This window comes from Physella acuta, unplaced genomic scaffold, assembly GCF_028476545.2.
Source record: "Physella acuta isolate Inbredline_101_S28 unplaced genomic scaffold, ASM2847654v3 ptg001998l, whole genome shotgun sequence".
Lineage (NCBI taxonomy): Eukaryota > Metazoa > Mollusca > Gastropoda > Physidae > Physella > Physella acuta.
Window position 1 is genome coordinate 141,779 of NW_026733503.1, and position 21,414 is coordinate 163,192.

At 41.8% G+C, this 21,414-nt stretch overlaps 1 protein-coding gene across 1 annotated transcript in view; it reads right to left on the minus strand.

Annotated features, from left to right (window-relative positions):
- The window catches only part of LOC131931648 (frizzled-5-like), a 103,460-nt gene that overhangs the window by 80,644 nt on the left and 1,402 nt on the right, over window positions 1-21,414 (minus strand). Inside the window, exon 2 of the mRNA XM_059288479.1 lies at window positions 21,001-21,395. The gene's annotated coding sequence lies outside the window, so the exon portion shown is untranslated. The remainder of the gene's footprint in view (window positions 1-21,000; window positions 21,396-21,414) is intronic.

The window sequence follows — 21,414 nt, forward strand, 5'->3', positions numbered from 1 at the left end:
TTTGTAGTGCTGACGATCTTCGGGTCAACATTCATGCGAGCAAGAGTTTTCTTGCATGAATGTAATACAGAGTATAGAAGCCAACTAACTAAGTAATAGAGGCGTGCTTGAAACTGAACAAAGTTATGAGCCAGGTTTAAACAATTATAAGTTATGAGCCAGGTTTAAACAAATTTTTTAAACGGCATGCAAGGCCAAACTATTGTAAATAGTATTCAATTAAATTAATTAAACTTATATAGTATGATTACTGATTTTATTATTCTAGCAGAGCTAGATAAAATACGTTAAATTTTTTTTCTGCGAAACATGTGTGTTTTTATATGAATAAATTTATTTCATATTGAAAGCTATTTATTTTAAATTATATATATATATATATATATATATATATATATATATATATATATATATATATATATATATATATATATATATATTCCTTATCAAAATGATAATATTGAAATAAAAATGTTAGTGGCTCTTTAAAAACTTGGAAATTTGGTAAATTGTAACTTTTGGCTCTTCCGTCTCAAAAGGTTGCCGACCCCTGCCCTACACCACCACTTTCTTCCACTTAGACTTGTCTACTGTTATTCTCTCCCCTGCTCAATTGCCGTTCTCTTTCTCCACTACTTGAATATATAATCTATTCAGAAAATCAACGGTGTTTGAGACTAGTTATTTTAATTAGAATAATTAATTAGTTTTAGGATTTCTTGTTATGGATTATACAATGTCTGCTGTGTACGATTTAACAAAAAATATTTTTCGAAGAAAAAAACTCTAGTTATGACGCAGTTATATCCCTGCCCTACACAAAACGGATGTTCGGAAGCCGGAGGTTGACTGGAGTCGTCTCCCCTCGGCAATTACTGCGTTTATTTTGGTTGGCTGCGTGGCTTGATGGCCGGACAATCGTGATTGGTCCGTTAATGATCGCTTGAAAAAATGGGAATTGTAATGGCACTGTGGAAGACTGCTGGGGCGGAAGATTTTAAAATCTTTTTCAATATTCGGGTGACGTCTGCTGTATCACATAATGCGTGCAGCAGTTTTGTTAGACGATACGTGCAGCAGTTTTGTTAGACGATACGTGCAGCAGTTTTGTTAGACGATACGTGCTGCAGTTTTGTCAGATAATAGATGCAGCAATTTTGCCAGATGATAGATGCAGCACAAGACGAGACTCCCTGACGAATGTCCATGATCTACATACAAGAACTGATGACGTTAAAAGAGTAATGTAGTAGTTCAAGATTTCTAACAGCAGTGTGAGTTAAAATTGCGGTATGTAGTTGAATGGGGCTTTGTGTTTGATGGTGACTTGCATTTTGATAGATCTTGAATCTGAAACATGTTTCATACGTCAAAAAGGGTAGTACAGCGGATTGGATTTTGACAGTGTCCCGAATGTTGTTTTGATAGTCTTGTATGTTGATAGCCAAGGATGTTCATTGTCAATGGTTGATGCGCAGGGATGTAAAAATGGATATTGATTTAAAAAATTGATAGTGATCTAGTGATGTCGTCTTTGATGGTAAGGTGGAAGTGAGTACTGGCATGGCATGTCGGTAAGTGATGATTATGCTATTGTGAAGATCTTTTACCGTATACAACCTTAGCTAACGGGGGTAATCGAGTAGAAGTTAACGTATGAAATCTTCTAGCCCATGAAGCTAGGAATACATTCCAGTGTAACCTTCAGTCTAAACCTAACTCTCTCCCTCAAGGTCAACTTACCGTGCATGCTGCTCACATGTGTGCCAACACAGAGACGTGTGCTCGGTAAGGCGAGTACGGTATTGTTAATCCCGATAATCCCACAATCCCCTTCCTGCCTTAGGGCTTACCCTCGTCCTGGTGAGCAGACAAAGCCCGGGGAGATTAGCTCTCACGTGCAGCCTACAGTGAGTAGACTCGTCCACCAAACAGACGGACACACGTGTATAAAGTGACCATCAAACTCACGCGGTCCGAAAGAATCCACGCATATCTTTTTATAAGCTAACATATTTTTTTTACTCTTTTAAGTTGGGAGAAAATCAGAGAGAAAAAATAAATAAACAGAAAGGGGCGGACTACTCCATGTTTGTGTTTTCTCCCACTAAGTGTTACTTCCCTTTAGTTTTGACAAGATGGCGCCGAATCTCTTGCCGGATTAACTCGAGGTAGGGTTACCATAGCAGAGAGGCTTCGCTCAGATGGAAGCGATAAGGTCGGGTCTGCTACACGGGCACCTACAGGCGCCGTTTTCAACCTGTGGGCCTAGAGTTTGATTCCCACGATCTCTGTCCGGAGTTCGAATCCAGACCAGTCTCCTACCGTCAAACCTACAGCAACTCTATGCACGAAAACTTCAAGCACTTTTAAACTAAAAGTCTAATTAAGAAAAAGTAAACAGAATGATAAAATAAAATAAAAGTAACCTCATTAATCATTGAGTACTATCAACATAATGTTGTTTAACAATATGGCTGGTAAGTAGGTCACCAACCAGTTCTATGGCTCATGCAGGTTTTATTGAGCCGCATAACTGGTTGGTGACCTACTTACCAGCCCTATTGCGGATAACAGTTTAGCGCAGGTAATAATTCTACCAAAGAAACTCGCCATAAAACATGCAACTCATACTTAACTCACTAAACCGAAACAAAAAATATCCAGTTACAATATACATCTGTATTTGTGTGTTTAGTAATCTGTTTATTTGTCTATTTATTTCTCTGTTTATTCGACTGCTGATTAGTATGGCGTAAATATACGTGTACTATTTGCATTCATAAGAATATATGTTTAATGGCAGAAAAACAATTGGGGGTGGGTAGGGGTGGGGGAAATGAGCTTCAAATTGCGTGACATCTTCTATTGACGAGCCCGAAAAACGTGACTTTTATATTGGCTTTTGTTTTCATGCCTGACCTCACTGATGATATCTTGTCAGGTTAATGATGTCATCCAACTGCCCGCGTCACGGAGTCAGCTGTACGTGACGTCATCGAATCATGCGTTAAAAATATCATGTGCAGTCCTTCTTTATTTCCCTATTTAGGGGAAAATCAATAAGGGAGGCAAATCATGTCGGGCTGTCATCGTCAAGGGGGAGAACATGACGAACTTGTTACCCATGCATTCTCTCCCCCTGCCGAGGAGCTGTCACGTGAACAGCCCTCGCGCCATTCACGAGCCAGCAACAATGGCCATCCAGCCTTCTGATTGGCTAAATAATCGGAAATCGAAATGGCGGTCGTTATTTACGGACGTGCACACGTGTAGAGGGGGGAAATTTTCTCACAATTTCTCGCACGAGACAATCAGGACACACCCAATTTGAAAATTACATCAAATAATAACTGTTTAAGCTAGAAAATCTTGAAAAAAAATCCATTTGTTGATAAATTATTATTTAAATTTTATTTTTGTAATTTAAAGGATATCTAATTTAGAGTTCAACAAGTATTTTTTTCCAAGTTTTGTGAATTTGCTATTTTGGGTAAAACCAGTTAATTTAAACAATATAAAAAATAAACTACTTTTGATAGTATTTATTGAAAACACGTCGTTCCGTACCTACCTCATTACTACAGGGCGGGTGTCGTACATTTATGACGTAACTAACTTAGGGAGGTCGGGGAGTGGCAGAGGGCACCAATGAAGTTGATGCCATCATGTAAGGGCAGATTGGAAGGGGGGGGGGGGTTCAGCTTTCTTTATATATGAGCGTATGTTGGAGATGGGGGAGGGGGAGACATCCGCAGAATTAACATGTTTTTTTTTTTACCCTCGATCTAAGACCAAAATTGCCTGTTGACGGAAGATGTCTCTCGAAATGACCCGATAACCGGCGTGAGTAGTACAAGGCATGCACGAGCGATGCACGAGCTTTCAACACGCCGCCATCACCAATGTCGTCCCCGCCGTGCACAGGATGCCGCACCATGAGCCCCACAACATCATTTTCTCACACGTTTGAACACTCCCCCCCCCCCCCCCACACACACACACACCCGCACACCACCCTCACACGCTCGCTAAATGTTGATGGAGTAGATCCTAATACCGCCAGAATAATTTTCCGTCTAATTGATGGTGGTGAAACTTCACAGGAAGTCCTAACCACTTCCGCTACAGCTAAAATTAACCTGACCCTAAACTCTCTGCGAAACTTCAAGCATTGTTAGCACTATACGATAATTCACAGACGCGAACCGTTTAATCACGTGTTAGAAGTATGACAGTGGGGTTGTCGCGTGGTAAGAGCACGCGCTTGCTATCCCAAAATCCTCGAGTTCGAGACTCTAGCCCGCATTCGTATGACCTCACTGAGACAACATAGCTCTTATGCGTACCCGGCACGAGTTGGACAAAGTAAAACTTAAAAACACATTGCTGACCATAGACTGTCTTTGTCTACTTCACCTCTGCAATGGACCGTCATACCTCTTTACTAAAGCAGAGATCGGCTCGGGTTACTTATACGCTCAAAGAGAAGTCACCTTTTGTTTAAATACCCCATGGTAGGCCTACATAGAATTATATGTTCGGACTAACTGTCTCCATCAAAATTGAAAGAAAAAGAGAAAAAAAAATAACACAAAACGATTTCAATGTTAAAAAAAAATTAAGCTTTTCATCACGAAATAAAGTCACAAAATTAGAATCCTAATGTACTCCAGATTTGACGAATCAGTTACGCTATGAAGTTTTATGAATCGGAAGGAATTTCCTTTTCTATCTCACCACACAAATCGAGCAAATCTTCGTTGGGAGTCAGAAGCTTAGCAAGTGGAGCAGTTTTTTGACAATACATGAGGTCAGGCTACAGGAGAATTCAACGTATTTCCGGTCGTTACCCAAAGCAGAAACACATCACATGATGTTGTTGAGAGGACAGAGTCTGATGTTGGTAAATAGAGTTATTTTCTACTTTTAAACCGACATGGTGTCACCATTTTCATATTGTTCTTGTAAAATTATGTAAACGCAACAGTGCTAGGCGTTAATCTATCAAGAGAAACAGGTACATCTGCGTAAAATTTTGATCCACACTATTTACATTACATTTTCAAACTTTTTAGCATTTCCAAAAACTTAACATAATTTACAAAATATTTCTCCAATATTTCTAGGTTATTCCACACTAGTTAAAAAAAAAGATTTACACGAATTAATATTTTGATAGTTTTTAAAATTATTTCCACACTTTTCGTCTATGTTTAGGGGACCTGATTTGTGTAGGACTCGATGTAAGTACTGAAGGACATGTCGTGTAGGACATGACGTAGGCTATGTAGGACCTGATGTAAAGACAGTAGGACATGACATAAGCACGTTCGATTGTGATTCACAGATACGCAGGACTTCTACCATAGGACTTCTCCCATAGGACTTCTACCATAGGATACATTAGCAGTGTTTCTTCCAGACTTTTTTCTCCAGGGGGGGGGGCAGTTGAAATTTTCGGGGGGGGGGGGCGGTAGACTTTATTCGTGGGGGGGGGGGGGGGGGGGGGTAGAAACTGTTAAAAGTATATATTTTCTATATAAATTTCATTTCGTTCGTGGGTGGGGGGCGGTAGACTTTCTTCAGGGGAGGGGGGCTCCACCCCCCGAAGAGATGCCTGGCAAACACCCCCAGGTATACTGTCTCCCAACCCCATCCACGAGCATACTGCCCCCTCCCCCTCACTCAAGGGTACACTTTCCCTCCCCCCAACTTACGGATAAACTGACACCCATAGAGTTCTGTAACGTACTGTTAAGTCTATGTTCGAGTGATTACGGTACAACTTTGATATCTTAAAGAAATATATCCATTCGTTAATTTGACAAATATTATTTTTCTATATTTGAAAAACAAATAATTATCATTAAAAAAGTTTTAAAAAACCCACGTTTTCTGATTGAACTAAAAAGTAGAAAATAAATGTTATACATCACAATAATGCAAGCGATCACTCTACTATAAGCGATGAAAAACGTGGGGCGCCGAACTAAAAGTTTTTTATCGGTCATTGTTAATACAAGATGTAAAAGTTATATTACTATTGATTAGATAATACTATTGACTTTTATTAGGGAGCTTGTAGAGAGTCAACAGTATTAGAAACTGTAAGAAAATCACGGCGCCCCACGTTTTTCATCGCTTATAGTAGAGTGATCGCTTGTATTGTGATGTATAGCATTTATTTTCTACTTTTTAGTTCAATCAGAAAGCGTGAGTTTTTTAAAACTTTTTTAATGATAATTATTTTCTACTTTTTAGTCTTTGTCTGTTTGTTTGCTTTAAAATCTTGCTATCGATTTTATCTTTTCGCATTCACTTTTTTTTTTGGGTAAACGAAGACAACTCGTAAAAAACACGTGCCTTGAACCCGTGTCGAGTGGGTTAGCAATCGTGTGCCCAACCACTCGACCATATCGTCTCCCCCATACTGGCCACCAGTTGTTCCGGTTGTTTGTACACAAACACCGCGTGACAACTACTCAGTAAGCAAAAAGTGGGAGAGTACCGAACCTTGTTTTCATCAAATTACAATTACTGGGTTATGTCCCTTTTCCCCACGTTTTTTTTACAATTATATAGCGGTCTAAAATGATCAATAAAATGTTTCCATGGATCAATTTAGTAGTAATAATAACAATTGAATATTCTATTGTCATCGGAAACAAAGCTTCCCTGAAAATTTCAGCGCGCTAGCTAACTGGGAAGTGCCCGAAATTTCGATCGCAAGATTTGATTGGAAAGACGCGAAAGCAAGTTAAAGAAAACGTGGGAAAAAGAAAGTTAGCTATAATATAATATAAAAAAAAAAATCTAAAAAAAAAAAACAACAAACATAACAACAACCAATGAGCAGAAGACCAAGAAGACGGGTCCTTGAATGATCTAACTGGAACGGTAAAGCGGGCTGAACAATTTTTTTTCCTCGCCAAGTCGGACACATCCCACGATGTGTGGGGTCTGGGCTGTGTGTGAATAAAAAACTGGCATGCACTGAACTGTGGCAGGTAATCCTACAAAAAACCTGGTCACTCTATTTATCTCTCATTATCACGGCGCGGAGAGCTCGTCACATTAGGGAGGGGGAAACGTCCTTGACACTTGACACAAGAGGTTGGAACACTCGCCCTGATGTCTTCATGTACAAACTATACGTACATACGCCTACATACATACACATACATACACACACACACACGCACGCACGCACACACACACACACACACATATATAAATATATATATATATACATATATATATATATATATACATATATATATATATATATATATATATATATATATATATATATATATATATATATATATATATATATATATATATATAACTTGAGAACTATATATATATATATATAGTCATGTAGTTGTAACAGAGGCGTAGCGACCCTTCCCGGCGCCCGCGGACAAACTTTCGATTTGTACCCCCCTCAAACTTTCTATTTGCACCCCCCACCTCAAACTTTCGATTTGCTCCCCCCCCCCCCCCCGAAAAACTTTCGATTTTGCATCCCCCCCTTCAAACTTTCGATTTGTTTTACCAACCCATGCCCCCCCCCCCCCCCCCCCCCCCCTCGCTACGCCTCTGAGTTGTAAGCACTTGTAAGAATGATAATACTTTTTAATATGCATCGATATAAATTCAAAGGTTTGTGGTACTAGAAGCAAACAGGGCAATAACTCCCTAATACAAACGGTCCCCTATGGAGTTGAAATTTGAAGTTGTGTGATGTTCGTCTATCTATAAGTTCTATTGGATTGAGAGTGCGCAGCTTTAATTGTGTACGTCGAGCACGACATTTTCATCAACGTTTTATACAGTGTTTAATTGAAAATGGGAAATTTTTTTTTTTTACTTATCCTACCTGCCTCAATATATCTATGAATAAACGACCTTTAGAAATATACCTAAAAATAAATTTTTACGTTGAAGGAAAAGAAAAGGGAAAGTGTGAGTGGGAAAGAAAAACAATATTACCAGCTAGAAACCTCTGTCAAATGTAACCTTCAAGGCCATCTAGGATTTTTAACCCACTGTAACAATACTCACATAACCAATAACATTATCATCACAAGCCTGTTGTTATCAAAACAATCAAGACGTGTTCACAAGTAACACCCTACAATTAACAGCCTGTCAGCACCCACATCCCACACACAACTGACATCTTAAATCTTATATCTCTACATAAGTATTCAATACGGCGGAATGCCGTAGCTAACATAAAAACAACAATTTTATACCCGCATCCACGTATTACCCGAATGTTTCAAGTAGTCGGGCCAAGGCAACAAGCCGGGGATGAATCTTATCAGCGCCGTGGAAAAGAAATTGGCCAAATTGGCATTAATTACAAGTTTGATCGTACATCTTGGAGACAATCTGGCACATGTCTTGAACTAGGGGAGGTAATGAGAACGGGAAAATATATTTGGCCTGGCCACAGTTGACTCGGTTATCGTTCGTGATTATTTTGAGAGATGTTTCCAGGCTGACTCGAGATCCTGCTTAGAGCTATAGCTTATATATATTTTATATATATATATATATATATATATATATATATATATATATATATATATATATATATATATATATGGTATAATCTTAGTGCTACAGCTTATATATTCATTTTGTATTGCCTTAGCTTTACAGCTTACAGACAAGTGTTGTTGGTGGTATAGTCTAAGTCCGAGACTTACATTCTGTCCATTTGTCTGGTCTTGGTACTATAGTTTACCCAACAGTTTTGTCCATTTTTATGATTTTAGTCCTATACTTAAATTATACTTTGTGCCCATTGGTCTGATGTAAGTAGCACACTTCTCACGTACGAATTTTTCCATTCGGCTGTTCCAAGTGTTACAATTTCTAAATAGTGTTCTACCTGTTAAAGTTATATTTTCAAAATTACACCATAATAGAATATACCCTAGGCTGAATGCTCCTCCTGTTATTACCAGAAATGGTCTGTCTTCCATTAGATTCGTCTTGTAACTTTTACCAAAACGTTTGTATCAGATCTGCCCAACGATGTTCCGCCTTTAGTTCCTGCAACACTAATGCCCTGATCTGCCTTAATGTGGGCACAATTAAAAAAATTGTCGCCAGAAACTCTGCCATCCCCTGTACACCTGATGGTTCTCGCTGTGTTGTACCCCCCACCCCTCCCCACCCCCCACCCCGAACATTCTGTTTATAAAGGCTGTCCTCTAACCTTTTATCCCATCCATTCCGTTACTCACAGCATGACCCCAGCCCACCCCCTCCACCGACCCCCGAGCCCGACCCTCCCACCGACCCCCCCCCCCCCACCATCGACATCGGCCTTGTAGGAGGAGTAAGTAGGCAGGGGAAATAAATCTCCCGGCAACAAGATCCGACAAGGGCTGCCATCCACGTCAGGTGGTGGGGGCGGGCAGGTGGAGATAACCAGACCCGCAGATAGAGGCAGACCCACACACCACATAAAGCCCCACACACCAGATACAGAAAGCACCACACACAGATAGAGGCAGCCCCACACACTAAAGCCCTACACACCAGATACAGGCAGCCCCACACACCAGATAGAGGCAGCCCACACACTAAAGCCCCACACACCAGATAGAGCCAGCCCCACACACCAAAGACAGCCCCACACACTAAAGCCCCACACACCAGACAGCCCCACACAACAGATAGAGGCAGCCCCACACACCAAAGACAGCCCCACACACTAAAGCCCCACACACCAGATAGAGGCAGCCCCACACACCAAAGACAGCCCCACACAACAGATAGAGGCAGCCCCACACACCAAAGACAGCCCCACACACTAAAGCCCCACACACCAGATTGAGGCAGCCCCACACACCAAAGACAGCCCCACACAACAGATAGAGGCAGCCCCGCACACTAAAGCCCCACACACCAGATAGAAGCAGACCCACACACTAGACAGCCCCACACACCAGATAGAGCCAGCCCCACACACCAAAGACAGCCCCACACAACAGATAGAGGCAGCCCCACACACCAAAGACAGCCCCACACACTAAAGCCCCACACACCAGATAGAGGCAGCCCCACACACCAAAGACAGCCCCACACAACAGATAGAGGCAGCCCCACACAACAAAGACAGCCCCACACACTAAAGCCCCACACACCAGACAGCCCCACACAACAGATAGAGGCAGCCCCACACACCAAAGACAGCCCCACACACTAAAGCCCCACACACCAGATAGAGGCAGCCCCACACACCAAAGACAGCCCCACACAACACATAGAGGCAGCCCCACACACCAAAGACAGCCCCACACACTAAAGCCCCACACACCAGACAGACCCACACACAAGATAGAGGCAGCCCCACACACTAAAGCCCCACACACCAGACAGCCCCACACAACAGATAGAGGCAGCCCCACACACCAAAGACAGCCCCACACAACAGATAGAGGCAGCCCCACACACCAGACAGCCCCACACAACAGATAGAGGCAGCCCCACACACCAAAGACAGCCCCACACACTAAAGCCCCACACACCAGATAGAGGCAGCCCCACACACCAAAGACAGCCCCACACAACACATAGAGGCAGCCCCACACACCAAAGACAGCCCCACACACTAAAGCCCCACACACCAGACAGCCCCACACAACAGATAGAGGCAGCCCCACACACCAAAGACAGCCCCACACAACAGATAGAGGCAGCCCCACACACCAGACAGCCCCACACAACAGATAGAGACAGCCCGACACACCAAAGACAGCCCCACACAACAGATAGAGGCAGCCCCACACACCAAAGACAGCCCCACACACTAAAGCCCCACACACCAGACAGACCCACACACAAGATAGAGGCAGCCCCACACACTAAAGCCCCACACACCAGACAGCCCCACACAACAGATAGAGGCAGCCCCACACACCAAAGACAGCCCCACACAACAGATAGAGGCAGCCCCACACACCAGACAGCCCCACACAACAGATAGAGACAGCCCGACACACCAAAGACAGCCCCACACAACAGATAGAGGCAGCCCCACACACCAGACAGCCCCACACAACAGATAGAGGCAGCCCCACACACCAAAGACAGCCCCACACAACAGATAGAGGCAGCCCCACACACCAAAGACAGCCCCACACAACAGATAGAGGCAGCCCCACACACCAGACAGCCCCGCACAAAAGATAGAGGCAGCCCCACACACTAAAGCCCCACACACCAGATAGAGGCAGCGCCACACACCAAAGACAGCCCACACACTAAAGCCCCACACACCAGATAGAGGCAGCCCCACACACCAGACAGCCCCACAACAGATAGAGGCAGCCCCACACACCAAAGACAGCCCCACACACTAAAGCCCCACACACCAGATAGAGGCAGCCCCATACACCACAGACAGCCCCACACACCAATAGAGACAGCCAAACATACCACCAGACACATGACTAGTATTAAGACAAAGGACAACGTTGATGACACAAAAGCTCCATAGCTCAGATTCCACTCACTTCATAAAAAAACCAAATAATTCTTGAGGTGAAAAAATACTTCTCAGGTTTGGGATCACTTTACCCCCACACTACCCCTCATTACATTACATTACACCACATTACATTACATTACACCACATTACACAGCATTACCATGCATTTCCCCACACCCCACAGCTTCCCTTTCAACTTTAGACAATAATTATGTGTTTATATTTATGAGCTTGTTTTTATATTTAGTAGCATTCAAATATACTGAACAGTATAATAGATTGATTGATATAATAAATTAATTACGAAGATATTCCCTATCGGAATGTTTGCTCATTCTATATACAGTGAAAATTTCCATTGAAGCTGACGAGTTGTTCAACAAAATCGCTAACAAGTTTATATATATATATATATATATATATATATATATATATATATATATATATATATATATATATATACGTATGTATATATGGGATCGTCTCGTGTTTAATGACAGTGACAGTAACATGCCATCAAAGTTTACCACCGGATCTAATGAGGCGAAAACGAATCCCAGAATAAACTGCAACGGAACACAAATTTCACGTACAGGCACACCATGGGCTGGACAAGCCTAACTTACTACGACAAGGAGGGGTGAGGGATGGGGGGGAAATTAAATTGTTTATTTTTAGTGTAACCCGACTCTAGAAAATTCCAGGAAGGTCTCCAAATCGGCTGCTATAAAACTTGCTGGGCCAGCCTGCTATCGTCCGCACCCCAGCGGAGCTTATCGTCCGGGAGGTTCTGGCTAATTGGGGGGAATACCTTCCGTATCGCAGGCCACTTGATGTGGGCCATGCGGTATAACACGCACTGCTTGATGTGACCCTTTCTCCATCAAAGGCCATACTGCCATAAAAAGCCACAGATATATATATTTTATTTTTGTGTTTGTGTTGTGTTTGTGTTTGTATTGTGTTGTGTTTGTGTTGTGTTTGTGTTGCGTTTGTGTTGTGTTTGTGTTTGTGTTGCGTCTGTGTTGCTTTTGTGTTGTGTTTGTGCTGTGTTTCATTTTGTTTGGTTCCCAAGTTGGTACATTTAAAAAAAGATTTACCGTGGCGGAGCACGGGTATGCAGCAAGTATATATATATATATATATATATATATATATATATATATATATATATATATATATATATATATATATATATATATATATATATATATATATATACATATATACATATATACATATATACATATATATATATATATATATATATATATATATATATATATATATATATATATATATATATATATATATATATTTATATATATATATATATATGTATGTATGTAGGTACACATGCTACAATTGTCCCCTATGTTTTATGGAGTCAAGGGCGACAACGCATGTGTACTTAATGAAATCAGCAAAGACCCAGTGAGTTATTCCGTCTGATTGTCTGGACGACCTCGGAACAACTGCGGCCATGTTTGCCTCGACCTGCCACCCTACCCTAATGTCGTCCGCCGGACGGTAACCGTACCCTGACACTTCTCGGGTGGAGGGTATCAGTTCCACCCCAGGCCCCGTGTCATCCCTGGGGTGGGGTGGGGCGGGGGACCTGATGATTTAACACACGACAAATGTGGAAGATGGTGTTACACGATGGCCCCGGCTTTCAGGTATAATGTGGTACGTATATTAGAATCCATGGTGACACACGCCACCATCACGTGACTCGAGGATGGTGAAGTAGAGTTTATTGAATGAGTGACACCCGATGAGGGAGACGGTAACGAGATTTCGTACACCGGAAACCGTGTCACGCATGCGTGAGTAATACAATACGCGTGTTGTAGTAATTTATAGGTACAGACTGAAACGATTAATGGGATTGTTTTTTTGTAATGTCTGCTAGTTTGTTTAATTTATTGAGGATGCTAGTGGCAGACACGGTTGTACGTCAGCCACAAGATGTGAATGTGTCAGGTTCGGTTCACAGTTGGCGTATGATGACACCCAAATGTCAACAGTTTTTTTGTCACCATGTTTAAGTAATAAAACGACATGTGTGGCGCCAGGTTTAAAAAAAAATCATTATTTAAACAATATACAGGCATATTAAAAATCACCCACTAATTTATTTAGCATTGACCCAAAGTATTAATTAGTGAACCGATATAAAACAATCACAAGAAACCGACTTTTTTTTGCACGTATCGTCAAAAAAAATCTTTATTTCATCGCGATACTTTTTTTATCAGCTTTCAAAAGTCTATAAACTGAAATTCTATCGAAGGCCGGTTTATATATTTCGTTGTCGAATATCAACAAAAATTTTATACCTACATATCCATACGTCTCTGTATAATATTATCCACAGCTGGTGTATCCATATTGGCTAGTGGATATCATCCTAAGCAATTAATACCGCCAAATATAGCAGTCGTAAATCCGTAAAGTGTTCATTAGTTGTTCCAATTCGATCAAATTCTAACCGTTATCTTGTCTCGCAACACTCTAGTAACTTTAGTATTACACTGGGCATTAGAGGTTGGAATAGATATGCAAATAGCATGGTAGACTTTGGTGACATAGACATGTGACATAGCTGATCTTGACATAGACTTAATACATAGTGGATTTTGACATAGACACGTAATTATAAAATGCGCGGAGTTAAAACAAAGCTACACACACAGGCACACACACACACACACACACACACACAGAACCATACTCACAAACACACACATAACCACACACACACACACACACAGAGAAATACGTACACTGAGCCACTCACACAGTCACAGACACACAGACGCACATGGCTACACACCCACAGACATACCCACACACAGAGCCCCACAAACACACTCAGCCACACTCTCCCACACAACATCACCACAACCTTGCCCGCCTTATGTAATTTACTTGACATGTCTGCAGTTTGTCTTCTCAAGGTCAACCGTAAAATTTGAGCTCGCCTCGCTGGCCAGGTATGCGCATGCGGGCGGCCAAAAGTTTGGTTGCCAGGATGGCTCCTCAGTACAGGTTGGTTGTGTCCGTGGGGTCAAGGTTGTGGGAATGGTTGTCACTACACTAAGAAATGGGTGTTACTACACTAAGAAATGGTTGTCACTACACTAAGAAATGGTTGTCACTACACTAAGAAATGGTTGTCACTACACTAAGAAATGGTTGTCACTACACTAAGAAATGGTTGTCACTTCACTAAGAAATGGTTGTCACTACACTAAGAAATGGTTGTCACTATACTAAGAAATGGTTGTCACTACACTAAGAAATGGTTGTCACTACACTAAGAAATGGTTGTCACTATACTAAGAAATGGTTGTCTAAGAGGGTAAAGATTAAGGTTGATAAAAAGGATTCTTTATAGTCAGACTACATTTGGTGTAAGTCAGACTACTTTTGGTGTAAGTCAGACTACTTTTGGTGTAAGTCAGACTACTTTTGGTGTAAGTCAGACTACTTTTGGTGTAAGTCAGACTACTTTTGGTGTAAGTCAGACTACTTTTGGTGTAAGTCAGACTACATTTGGTGTAAGTCAGACTACTTTTGGTGTAAGTCAGACTACTTTTGGTGTACGTCTACTACTTTTGGTGTAAGTCTACTACTTTTGGTGAAAGTCTGACTACTTTTGAGTGAAGAAAAAACTAAGATTTGATTATTATATCGTAAATTTCTGATCAGCGTGTGTTATGAACTGTACGTTTAGGGTATCGATGTGTTTTTTTTCAAGTTTATGGGTAGACTTGCATGGTAAAAGTGTGGTTCTACATCACATGTAAAACTGAATATCCTGTGGTATGTGGTTTTTGTTTTGCTTTTCTTAATTAGGGTAAACCAAACCGTTACAGACGATAAACAGACCACATCCTCGGCCTAAAATACTTCTCGCACTTCTTCTTTCTATCAGCAATTAGACGCGGAATGTGATATTAGCTGTTATTAAAGTTGATCGCCGGGCGCGCGAGTTATCTTCCCTTGAGCTCGTTAGTTTAAATTTAGTAGACGGGCACTGATTGGCTGCTGCATACCGCGGTGGTGTCGTCACGGCCCACGTGTCCAATCAGGAGCGGCGTTACAAAATAAATGTCAAGATAGCGTACGGTGTCAGGGTAAATTAGAACTTGGATCGAAGTTGCCATGTCGCAGGTGAGGTAGAGTCCACCTGTGTCTATGTCTAACGAAGGCGTATGCTGGCCAATATGTGACCGAAAGGGGATTTATTTTAACTTAAATTATATATCGAGTCTATTTTATAAAGCTTTTCTTAAATCAAATACCAGTTATAACCCTAACATAAGTCTACCATAAACATAACCACAAAGCTAGCCTAAACATCATACCCTGCCATAACCACAATGCTAAGTCTATAATAGAACTTAATCATGATACTTACACTGACCATACCATTTAACAAAATAGAGTTGCTAGCACAACACTCTTTGCAATAGTATACTGCCCTGTCGGTCTATTAAAAAAACAACATGCGCGGTACCCTAATCCTATCCATAACACTAATACTATCCCTATCCCTAGGCCTAACCCTAGCCATACGTCATTGCGCATGCACAGAACTTTTTTTTCCGACAAAGTGGAGACGTTGGGTAGAAAAATCTTTTTCCGAGTAGTCACTTCGTTTATCGACTAACTTCCGATACCCATTGGTTTAATCGGTGGGCGTTGTCAAGATTACACTCAGAATAACTGTCTCGAAATCTGATGTAAAAACAATATATATATATATATATATATATATATATATATATATATATATATATATATATACATATATATATATATATACTTATATATATATATACTTATAATTATATACATGCTTATATAAACCTAATTATAGTAGCTAATTATCAACAGCCATATGGAACGTTTCGTCTTTAATTGACACTTACACCACTCGGCTGTCTTGAACGCCTCACACCCCCACACCCACACACAACCTTTAGCGGTTGCTACCACTCTCTGGGCCCCGCCCCCTGACACTAACACCGGGGTACGTCCACGGGTGAGATTGCGTCCCCTTAATGACGTGTCAGCTTTTATAAGATGGCTGACACAGGTTTCCGTTGGGGTTTTTAATGGCGGCTGCTGACAGAAAGGTGCCTTGAAGCTTTTTTCGCTTCCATTTTAGAATTCTTTAAAAAATTGTGATACAAAACTTCAGCTTGAACCTTATCGTTACCGGTGTGGAGTCAATTCTTCAGACATAAAACACAAGTAAAGATTCTCGATTCCTGCCAAAAATTAACGTCACTTTCTTGCTCGTACGTCATACCTATGGTCGAAAACATCTAGTTCGCGAAGTGGCCAATAAGACCGGCCAATGTCCGAAATTTAACTTGCGTTCGGACATTGACCGTTCAACCATCGTGTTTTTGAAATGTCAATATGTTGTTCAGGGAAGTGCGAATATTGACATAATACTTAGAACATAGGGCAGGTATTTTGTGAGTACGGCGAACGTGAGTTAGGGAGTATTTGCTGTTAGTGTATTGTTATTTGTGATAGATTAAGTGTCATCATCATCATTCCTGTGACCCATAGTGGAGCATAGGGACCCATCCACCCATCTCAATCGTACTCAGTTATGGGCGATTCCTCATTCCGAATGCTTCTGTTTTTTCTACAGCTGACATTTTCCAAGTTTTTGGCCTACCTACTTTCCTCTTTCCTTGGGTTTTCGAATAAAGTGCCTGTCTGCTAATGTAGCTAGTTGATTTACGCAAGGTGTGTCCTATCCATCCCCATTTGAGCTTTTTTGTATGTCTTTGCCAATAGGGTATTGCACAATTTTACTCCACAATTTAACATTGATACTTTTAGATAATGTGTAGTGAGAGTATACTTTTAGCCACTGTCCACAAGTGACCGCCCCACAGGAATATCCAAAAATCCCCCCACCCTCGGAGTTTCGAGTTCTTACCCTCACCCCCCGGGGCAAAATGTATGAAAGAAACCCTGAATAAGAGAACCCAAAAACTCAAATTGGAGCAGAATAAGTATGTGTTAAGTATTACATTAGAAAAGCACGGTAGGATGCTGTAAGTGGCTGATACATCACTAAGTGTTGAAAAAGGCGAAGAAGAACCATTATAAGAAAACTTCCAAAGTTTACAGTAAATTTTTGGAGAAAACAATGGCCATCTTACATTTGGCAAAAGGCGATAGCCCAGTGTGTGAAATCTGTCCATAGATAAGCGACTAATCCATTTTATTGCAGGAACACGAATTTTAATGACGTAGTACACACGACACGACAGGGTAATCTATGACGTAGGCAGCTTTTGTTTTCTGCACCACGCGAGAAGACTTTGGAGGTAACAAACACTGATGAATATATGCAAATCAGGGCTGGGGGGAGGGGAAGGGGTGGAGGGTGTTGTAAACTTTCTAGTGCGGTAAGGCCGGCACTACTTGTATCTTGTTGACCGGTTAAGCCACGGTCTCCGTGAGTGTTGATAAAAAAAAAGCCGGTCGACCGGCTAAGTTAGACTAAATATTGGAAACATGATGCGTTAATGCAAACCTAGTTATGCCCCTTGATAGCGGTTCGTGTCTAAGACGATGGTGAATTAAAATTTAATAAGATTGCTGAATAAATGAATCTCATTAACGTAAACTGCAATGCAAAAGACAATAGAAAATGTATAAACCTTGGGAATCAAACCCTATTAACTACTTTATTAAACAAGTCCTATATTGCACGAGTATATTATACATATACATATACATATACATTATATATATATATATATATATATATATATATATATATATATATATATATATATATATATATATATATATATATATAGTAGGTCAAAGTTTTGTAGTTTAAGTCTATGGTAATAGACAGGTCAAGTATATTTAAATTTAGTAATAAAATTTTATTACTTTCTGCGAGACGACTCGATAATTTTTCGATTGTTTTTTTTTATTTATTTCGTTATACTACAGCAGTTGGGGTTTTTCGATGTAAGGCCATGGGAGTTATAATTTTAACAGCGCTGGTTAATATCTGTTGAAGTTAGCGAGTTAAAATTTTAACAGTTATAGTTAATATCTGCAGAAAATAGCGAGTTAAAATTTTAATGTGCTGGAGTTTCCAAGTTAAAATTTGAACACAGATGGTTAAAATCTGCAGGAGTTGGAGTTAAAATTTTAACAGTGATGGTTAAAATCTGCAGGAGTTTGCGAGTTAAAATTTTAACAGTGCACGGCCCCACGGGACGGTGCCAGGACAATGCATCTCTGTCCCCGGATATCTGGGAGGGAGCGCCAGAGAAATGTATCGCGTGTTTTATTTCACCTGGAGACGTCAGGTAAAAGTAATAGGTCTGGGAACACCTGGGGGTCGAGCCTGGGGGTCGGGCCTGAGGGTCGGGCTTAGAGTCCGTCTGGTCGTCTGGTGCACGAGATAGAAGGGTTTTTTTAAAACGCTGTGTGGGGTTGGGGGCTGGGAGGGGGTAATGACACCTGTGTGAGTATGTGAGTGAGTGAGTAAGTGTGTGTGTGAGTGTGTGTGAGTATGCTAGTGTGTGGGTGAGTGTGTGAGTGTGTGAGTGAGTGTGTGTGAGTGAGTGTGTGAGTGAGTGTGTGAGTGAGTGTGTGAGTGAGTGAGTGTATGTGTAAGTGAGTGAGTGTGTGAGTGAGTGAGTGTATGTGTGAGTGTGTGAGTGAGTGAGTATGTGAGTAAGTGTGTGAGTGAGTGAGTGTGTGAGTGTGTGAGTGAGTATGTGTGTGAGTGTGTGAGTGTGTGTGTATCTGTCAACAACGACTGGTGATTGTATTCTGTATAAGACGAAAATTATACACTCAATATTTTATTCCATTGCAGTGTTGATGCAGCTGAAGGGAGCCATAATATAATGGGAATTGAATCTGTACCGCGTCAAAAAGGCCACGATCAAAAGGCTCCTAAACCAGCAAAGCGATATGCCCGAACTTACTTCATCGAATACATAAGAGACCTAGGAAATGTCACACACAAACAAAAACGGATCTAGAAGATAGGGATCGTAAAAAAAGGGTCTTTGACAATATAGCCCCCTTTAGCGTAGTTTATGTTGAGGATGGTAAGGTGGGGGGGGGGCTGATATCATTTTTGAAAGGGGCGTTACTAGACAGTTATGATTATTAATTAAACACTACGTTGGTGGTCATCTTTAATACCTCCCACTTCCTCCCACCACACTGCATCGACTCACACATTTTCACCCCACACTTCATTCTCTCACAAACCGCTTCAATGCTTCATTGTTTAACCCTTTCACGCTTAATTCTTTCGCACTTCCTCCCCCTAACACCCCCCCCCCCTGGAAATAAACCAGCTCCCCATCAACCCCACACGCCGGGGTCAGGGTGCTATCTATCACACCCCCTGCTACAGCCCTGCAATCTCTTTCTCTGGGGCTCTGCTCAAGACGGGAGATAGTCTGCAGGAAGATTCTATTTTCTCAGTTGTTTCGTTTTAGTGCTGGGTGGGTCGGAGACCAACACAGAACACACACAGAACACACACGGTACCTACTACACGCACCTCGTCCTCCCACACACTAATACATCCCCACACACCAGCTGCTAGTCCTTTCCCACACAACCACCACATACCATATACCTGATTTCCCTCACACGAACTACAACCACCTCCCACACCATCTATATCCCTTTACACGTTGCATAACCCACCCACACAAACTCACATCTCCCACACACTAACACACCCTCACACACCAGCTGCTAGCCCTCTACCACACAACCACCACTTGCCCCATTTCCCTCACACCAACTCCTCTCCCCTCCTACGCCATCTCTATTCCCCTACACGTTGTATAACCCCGCCCTCCCCACACACAAACTCACATCTCCTACACTCTCCTTTACTATCTCCCCCCCCCCAACACCCCAGCTGCAATCACAAATCTAGAATATTCCGCAAATTTACACATCTCCGCAGAAGTACAATTTTCCACAGAATGGCAATGACCCACAAGCATTCCGCATAATAACAATGTCCAAAAGCATTCCACAGAATAGCAATGCCACACAACCATTCCGCAGAACAGCAATGACCCACAACCATTCCGCAGAACAGCAATGACCCACAACCATTCCGCAGAATGCCCCACAACAATTCCGCAGAATGCCACACAACCATTCCGCAGAATGCCACACAACAATTCCGCAGAATGCCCCACAACCATTCCGCAGAATGCCCTACAACCATTCTGCAGAATGCCCTAGAACCATTCCTGGACGCCAGCCGAGATTATACCAGGCCGTGAAGACAGAGATTGTAAAAGCGCAAGTGGGAGCTATTTGTATCGTAAAGCCAGGTACCGAGACAGCAGTTTTATGACTTAACTAGCGTCATGTTCATAAAGTCCGCAAGTGGGCTTAAGTCAACACGGATAATGATAACACAAACATACCCGCAGTGTGGGGACACAGACGTGTGTGGTGGCTACAGGACGTCACACAGGTGTAGAGCCTGCAGGGAATAGGACGTCATACAGGTGAAGTTCCTTCAGGGTTCCGGACGTCACAAATATGGTAGTTCCTGCACAGGTTTGATTGTCATACAGGTGACTGTGGCTGAAGTGGTCCCGACGTCACTGAAGACAGTGTCTGCAGGTGTCTGGACGTCACAGTTGACAGGGCTTGCAGGGATCTGGACGTCACTGAAGACAGTGTCTGCAGGTTTCTGGACGTCACAGAGTTGACAGGGTTTGCAGGGATCTGGACGTCACTAAAGACAGAGCCTGCAGGGGCCTGGGTTATTCAGGGGTTTCAAGTTATCGCAAATGTTGAGTTGTACTGGGTGGATCTGTAATAAAAAAAATATA